Source organism: Pteropus alecto, unplaced genomic scaffold (genome assembly GCF_000325575.1).
Source record: "Pteropus alecto unplaced genomic scaffold, ASM32557v1 scaffold78, whole genome shotgun sequence".
Classification (NCBI taxonomy): Eukaryota; Metazoa; Chordata; class Mammalia; order Chiroptera; family Pteropodidae; genus Pteropus; species Pteropus alecto.
This window is the reverse complement of record NW_006443124.1, coordinates 2,752,751-2,760,636: the sequence shown is the minus strand read 5'-3', so window position 1 is coordinate 2,760,636 and position 7,886 is coordinate 2,752,751.

The window sequence follows — 7,886 nt, the reverse complement described above, 5'->3', positions numbered from 1 at the left end:
CCCAATTGCAAATCCTCTGAGCAGAGTCTCTGATGAGCTCAGCTTGTGCATAGTTTCCAGTCCTTGCCCAGTCAAGAGTGGCCGGTGGGATTGGGTCTGTAGTAGCAAATGACTTACTGAGGGCTCATCCAGGCAAGGGTAAGGAAAGTTATTGTGGGAAGACACTTCGAAAGGTATCCCAAGCAAGAGTATGAATTAGATGCTTTTGGCAAACTTGAGGGACTGGGTTGCTAGGTTATAGATGATGTTGTTTTTAATTGCCAAGTCACTAATTCACTTTTTTTTTGTTATGCCACTGATTTATTTTGCTATGAAATTTCACATTGAGGAACTTAAAGTAGTACTGGTTACAAAAAACATTTTGAGAGCTTTAAAGTATAGCTACATAGGTTTGAACTGTGCGAGTCCACTTACACATAGATTTTTTTCAATAAATATACAGTTGGTCCTCCACATAGATGGAAAGCGGTATTTCTGATCCACGGCTGAGAATCTGTGAATGTGGAGGACCAACTGTATGCATTGTTCTATACCACTTTATATAAGGGACTTGATCAACTGTGGATTTTAGTATTCACAGGGCATTCTGGAACCAATCTCCCTCAGATACCAAAGGAAGACTGTAGTTAATATTTTGGGGAATCAAAATTTATATGTGGGGATCAGTGCCCCTATCCCTGTGCTGTTCAAGGATCAACTGTACTTACTTTAGGTATATTTAGTAGCTTGATTGTGCTAGGGATTACTCAATTCACACAGGTTAGAGTCACTTGGAGTCATCTGGTAACTGGGTCAACTCAGCTATCACATATTAGGCAGTGCTGAAATTATGAGAAAGGAACAATTTATATCACCAGAAGATATTCCTTCTTCTCAGTCTTCAATCAATTGACATATGAGGAATTAAAGGATTGTTGTTCAAATATATTTTAAGATACATCAGAAGTAAAATGAAAGACTATAAGTATTCTTCATAGAAGATGTATATCTGTATCCATCCATCCATCCATCCATCCATCCATCCATCCATCCATCCATCCATCCAACTAGCTAATATCTATGGCATCTAGATAGCTAATATCTATCATCCATCCATCCATCCATCCATCCATCCATCTAGCTAGCTAATATCTATGGCATCTAGCTAGCTAATATCTAGGGCACTCAGCTAGCCCTGAGGATTAAAGGATAGTAACAGCACTCTTCTCTCAAGAAACTCAGCCTAGTGGAGGAAACATTCATGTAAATAAAAAATACAAAATGCAATGTGTTAAAAGATCTAGATACAAGTAGAAAGAGCTCAGAAGAGAGGTGGAGGGATGAACCTTGGGCAAGGTAAAAGACACCTCTACCTTTGTAAATGGGTGAGGAGGAAACAGTGAATGCAGTTTCAGGGAAAATGAAGGTTCATAATCTCTCACAAAAACCCAAATGAAGAAACAGTCATTAAACTTGGTTTGTCTGTACATCTATCTTTGATCTTCAGGATGGTCTATTGTTTCTACGCAAAGTGAAAAACAGTTCATTGAACTATAAGTCTCATTAAGTCAGGGCCCATGCTCCTCTTGTTTATTGCCATGTCCCTTACACTTTCATCAATCTGGCATATTAGTAGGTGCTTAATAAAAATCTCTAAAGGAAAACTGTTCATTGAATGGAAACCTACATAAAGTACACAGATCATAAGTGCACTTCATGATGAATTCTCATGACATGATGACCACCACCAAGATCAGGGAAGAGTATATTACTAGTACTCCAGAAAACCCTTATGCTCACTACCCCTAAAAGGGTTAACACTATCCTGACCTCAATCACCCTAGACTAGTTTTGCCAAATTCTGGACTTTATGTAAATAGAATTATACAGTATGCACTCGTTTGCATCTGGCTTCTTTTGCTCACCATTATGATTGAGAGATTCATCCATATCCTTTATATCCCCTTAAATTAGTTCATTCTCTTGCTAAATAACATTACCTTATGGCTATACCATAATTTATTCATTCTTCTGTTGATAGATATTTGGGTTTTGGGCTCTTAAAAGTAATACTGCTATTAATATTCTTGACTATGTCTTTCGGCACACACATGTACAAATTTCTGTTGGAAGTATACCTGAGTAAATTCCCCAAGCATATGTTGGATGTTAGTAAGAACTACCAAAGTTTTCCCAGTGATTATACCAATTCAGTCCTCCTAACAGTATAAGTTTCAGTTGCTTCTCATGCTTGCCAATGACTTGGAATTACCTGTCTTTTAAATGATAGCCATTTTGGTAGATCTGTAGTGGTATCTTATTGTGGCTTTAATTTGCAGTTCTCTGATGACTAGTAATGTCAATCATCTATTCATATGTTTTTGGTAACATAAATATCTTCTTGTGGGAAGTGCTCTTTAGCCCTTTTTTACCCTTTTTACTTTTAATTGGGTTATTGGTCCTTTTTCTCTTTGAAGGAGTTCCACATATATTTTGGATATGTCTTTTGTTAAGATATAAGTATTATCAATATATTCTCCCACTCCATGGTTTGCTTTTTCACTCTCTTAATGAGAGTTTTTGATAAATAGAACTTCTTATTTTAGTGTAATCCAATTAATCAATCTTTTCTTTTATGACACTTTAATGCTTTTAGTGTCTTTTAAAAAAATCTTTGAGTATATCAAAGTCATAATGATATTCTCCTATATTTTCTTATACTTTCTTGTTTTTACTTTTCGCTTAGATCTAAAATATAACTGGATTGATTTTTGTATATAGTGGGGTCAAAATTTAATATCTAATTGTCCCAGTACCATGAAAAGGCCATCTTTCATCATAGTTCAAGTGATTATATATGCTTGGGTCTATTCCTATATTCTCTATTCTGTTTCCACTGTTTAATTTGTGTATTCTAGTGCCAATACCACACTGTTTTAATTATTATAGCTTTACAGTGAATCTTGATATTCAACTTTGTTCTTCAATGTTATCTCGGCATCCTTGGCCTTTTGCATTTCCATTTAAATTTTAGAATCTCTCTGTCAATTTCCACAAGAAAAATCTGGGGTTTTGGTTGAGATTGCCTACCTCAAGGCCAGCTATTGTATGGCCAGCTATTGAATCAATAGATCAATTGGGAAAGACCTGATACTATTTAAATATTGAATCTTCCAATCGCTGAACATGGAATATCTTTTCATTTATATAACATCTTTACTTTCTCCTAATAAAGTTTTATAGGTTCTTTTCTTTTGATGTAGAGATTTTCTCCATCTTTTGTTAGACTTATACTTTAGGTATTTGATGTTTAACTTGCTGCTACTGTAAATGTTCTTGCTTTTTGTTTTAATCTCATAGTACACTTATTTAGCTTTATAGAATGGCTCAGGGCACACGACACAGCAGTAGAGCATCTTCAATTTGCTGGGATGCCTGGCAGCTTCCCAGGTACATAGTTTCTTTTATCCACTTACCCACATGGAGTATGTATGTATGCCACAGGTGATATCTTACCATTTCCCCCAGCTTTGTTAATGTATAATTACCAATAAAAATTGTATTTATTTAAGATATACAACCTGATGACCTGATAGATGTATACACTGTAAAATATCCACCATATATTCACAATAGCCAAGATATGGAAACAACCTAAATGTTCATCTATGGATAAATGGATAAAGAAATGTGAGATGCACATGCGCACACATGCGTGCACACACACACATACACACAGAATGGAATACTATTCAGCCTAAAAAAATAGAAGGAAATCCTGCTATTTGTGACAACATGAATGAATGAACCTGGAGGATATTATGCTAAGTGAAATAAGCCAGTCACAGAAAAACACATATTGTATGATCTCACTTATATGTAGAATCTAAAATAGTTAAACCTGTAGAAATAGAAAGTAGACTAGAGAATGGTCGTTGCCAGGGGCTGGGACAGGGGAAAATGGGAAGGTGTTGGTCAAGGTGCACAAAGTCTCAGCTATGCAAGATGACTAAGTCCTGGAGAATGGAATACAGCCAAGTGACCACAGTTGGCAATACTGTATTGTGTACTTGAGATTCTCTAAGAGGGTAGATCTTGGGTGTTCTCACTACAAAACATTAAAAAAAAAAGGTAAATGTTATTGCTTTCTATCATTATTCTTTTATATTTTTTACTGTTAGTTTAATAAAGAGTTAATCGAACAAGTCAAAACAAATCAGTTGAGAAAAGGTAAAACTAGTTATCTGGTACCACTTAGACAAAAATCAAGTGGTTAAAATTTTTCCACTTTAGAACGAAACAGAAAAGTGAGTATGTGAGGTGGATATTACTCAGAAAGAGAACAGAGGTAGGACTGAGCACAGACAGGCATCCTCCTTCCTTTCCAGTTCTAATCACTAGACCAGGGGGGTTTTCCTTTGTTGAACCATCTGGCCTACAGATGTGATTTGTTTGACTGTCACAATAAATTTTTAAAATAAAATGAATCAACATGTATAATTGGGAGATATAAAAAATATATGGCTTTCTAGATTTCCTTGAAAAATTGAAAATCTGACACACCAGCTTCAGTTTCTATATGGCCACTAAGAGGAAGCTGAGCCCAGCAGGGATGTTCCAGATCTCCAGTCTTACCGCGTCCTTGTGACTTACTGTCTTCTAAAGTGGACTCACTTAGTTCCCAGCCGAGCTTCATTTTCAAAATTCCCTTTATATCAGAACTCTTTAAGAGTTGTTTAAACATAATGTTTCTGCTTTCTCACCTTCCAGATCTCTCCTTATTCTTCTTTCGATGGTTTTTGTCCTCAACAACTCCACCTAATTTGCTCTCTTCAATGTCTTTGCTGACTGAAATCTTACCAAATCCAGAGGCCAAATCCTTTGTCTTTGTTGTATGTGATCTCTTGCTATAGCAATTACCCAGGTGACCATGCCCTCCTTCTTGAAGCCATGATCTTGAAAGCTTTCATGATGCCAAGCTCTTCTTATTTCCCTTCTATCATAACTAGGTATTTTGTAGTTTCTTTCTCTTGTTTTTTCTACTCTGCCAGATTCTAAATGTTGTACTCTGCAGCTCTTGTCTTCAGCTTTTCTCTTTTCTCTACCTTCTCTCCAGATAAGCGTACCCAGGAGGCCAGAGTCTTCATCATGTTCACCTTTCTATCTCCACTGTCTACAAAAATGCCTAACACAGGAGAGGAGTTTAATAAATGTTGGGGGAATGAGTGAGTGCAAACACTGGGAATGAGAGTTTCCAACAATTCTTGCTTCCTCCCACTCCTGGATTCTCCCTGCTGACGAATGAGCTCATTACATTGAAGATATATACCATTAGTTAAAAAATTAATTAATTTAACAAATATTTATTGGAAATGAAGAAATGCAGAAAGTGAAAATTTTCTGTTCTTGTATTTCATATATAGTGATACCAGTTTAAAAAATATAAAAATATAACATTACAATGAAAAAATGGCCAGTGGAATCCAGATCCTCTGCATTAGATATGCCCCAATAACACTCTTACTGGGATTGGGATGTCTTTAGAGAATCTTCTTTCTAACCTCAATCAGATATCCTTGTCTTTTAACTTTTCTGAGAAAACGCTTGTGTTATTTTTTTTATTGTTTATCAGGTTATCTGATTTCACTATTAATTTATAAAGGCTCCCCCCGACCCACAGTCTGAAAGAAGAGTGTTGCTACGAAACCTTTCATAAACTGAAATGGCATACAGCAAAGAAGCAATTACTTTAGGACACATCTTGCTAACGGATGCACAAAATAAATCAAGATAAAGCACAGATGCTCATAGACACAGTTCAAAGCTATGGTGGTTTGATGCTGAGATGCTGAGAGCAGCTGCCGGAGAAGGAGCTTGGCGGAGCCACTCTCGCTTCTTGGGGTGCACACTGCCTCTCTAATGTTAGTGAAAATAGGAACTAATGTAGGTCTGTCCATAAAAGCAAAGTGGTATAAAGCAAATGTTTGAAAAGAGGGAGAATACCTGTATCTTTTACCTTTGCCACAGAGAAACCTCTTTTGATCTTTTTTTGTAGTTTTGGCTTTCCCGTTGATTGGGAATTTTGCTGGGGATTCCAGAAATTTTTGCATTTCTGCATCAATGGTCATAGAGGACTGAATTTTGTCTTTGCCAAATGTTCCGATGATAGTCTTTTCCAAAGATAAATTACTATATTAAGGACAAATGTCACAAGAAAGATATTATCTCTTTGTGCATACATTAAAAAACAGAGCAAACTGAGTAGCCTTCATTTTAGGCACGGTGCTGTACTTCATGGTGTATATTTATTGATGTTAAAGCTTAGAAGTCAGAGACGTTCTCTCCTTTTTGCTAGTCTTTTTTGTAACTTCTTCCCCACAGGTGGAGACTTTTCTTTCTATTAAATGCTTTCTGGAGATTCAAGTACTCACTAGCTGAGTACATTTAAATGAGCTCTTTCATGTTTGTATGGAGCTTTCTAAACAGGGTGTACACAAACCACTCGTGTATCTTTTTGATTTGCTAAGAGTAAGAAAAGGTCTGCTCATTTTAGGTTGCAAATCAACACATAAAGGAAAGGTTACGAGAACCATAATGAGGCTGAATGGCTACTTGTTGGGTGTAATCCTCTGAGTTGTATTAAAAAAATGATTAATTATACCATGTGATCAGTCACATGATATCAGAATCCAGCTGTCTGAGAGGGATATTAGTCAGCTGCAGATGAAATCCAACATCCAAGGCAAGAAACATTCTCTGTCCTTTCCACGCTCATCCCTTCACCTGCGCTTTGGATTCTGGGCTCCTGGGCTCCTAATAATTTTTGCTCTCCAGTTTGTCAAGATTTCTTCTGCTCCTGAGTTCTTCCTCTCTGCTGACAAATGAGCTCACATCACTCCTTTAGGTGGGATTGAGGATATATGGCATTAATTCAACTATTAATTAATTTAACAAATATTTATTGATTAGCAGTTAGGGACAATTCTAGACTTTGTAGATACAGTCAAGATGCTTTTCTCAGGGAATTTAAATGGGGGAGGGGGTTTGGGGGGAATACAATAAAATAAATGAACAAGACAATGTCAGATAGCATCAAGCACTATATAGAAAATAAAACAAGGTGATGAGATTAATAGAGATTGATGGGCTTTCAGGGAGACCACTCTAGGACAGCCTGGAGCTTGGAATGAAAGTGTGACAGGATCCACAACGTCTGCTCTCTCCTCTCCAACTTCATCTTCTGTAGCATCTCTATCTAGTCAGGAACAATTTCCAGGAAGTGTGGCTGGATCCACTGGGAACTGAAGCCCTGCTGCCCACTCATTCCTTTATCTTTTACAGGTTGATATCACTGCAATTACTCTAAGGTTTTTTCACAACTCTTATTTAAGCATGGCCTTTGTTCTAAGCCCTGTTCCTGTTTAATTCTCACAATGGTCAAATAAGGCAAGTACTATTATTACTCATGTTTTTCATTTTACAGACAATAACAGACCCCCATGCATTACATAGACTTGTCCAAGGCTCACAGCTTGTAAGAGGGGGAAAGCACATCCTTTACGACAAGGCCACAGTGCCTTTTAAATCTCACCATTTTACAAGAAGTCTAGCCCTGGCACTCACCCAAATTCCTACAGCTGAGTAACAATCTTTCTATCAGGTTTTTCTTGAAACTCCTCATCCAACCCTCACCCCTGTAGAACTGGCAACCTTCTGCTCCCACTGTTACCTGCATACACTTCTCTCATATTGCCTGCACCCTTTGATGAACCTTATCTCCTCGTGCTGGGTCTCTCCCTGCAGGGCTCTAGGCATCTCCAGGGTGAGGCCACCCTCTGGCATACCTAGCATATCTGGCAACCTGAGGAGATCATCTTTGAAAACCTCCCTCCTCAATATAACAGATA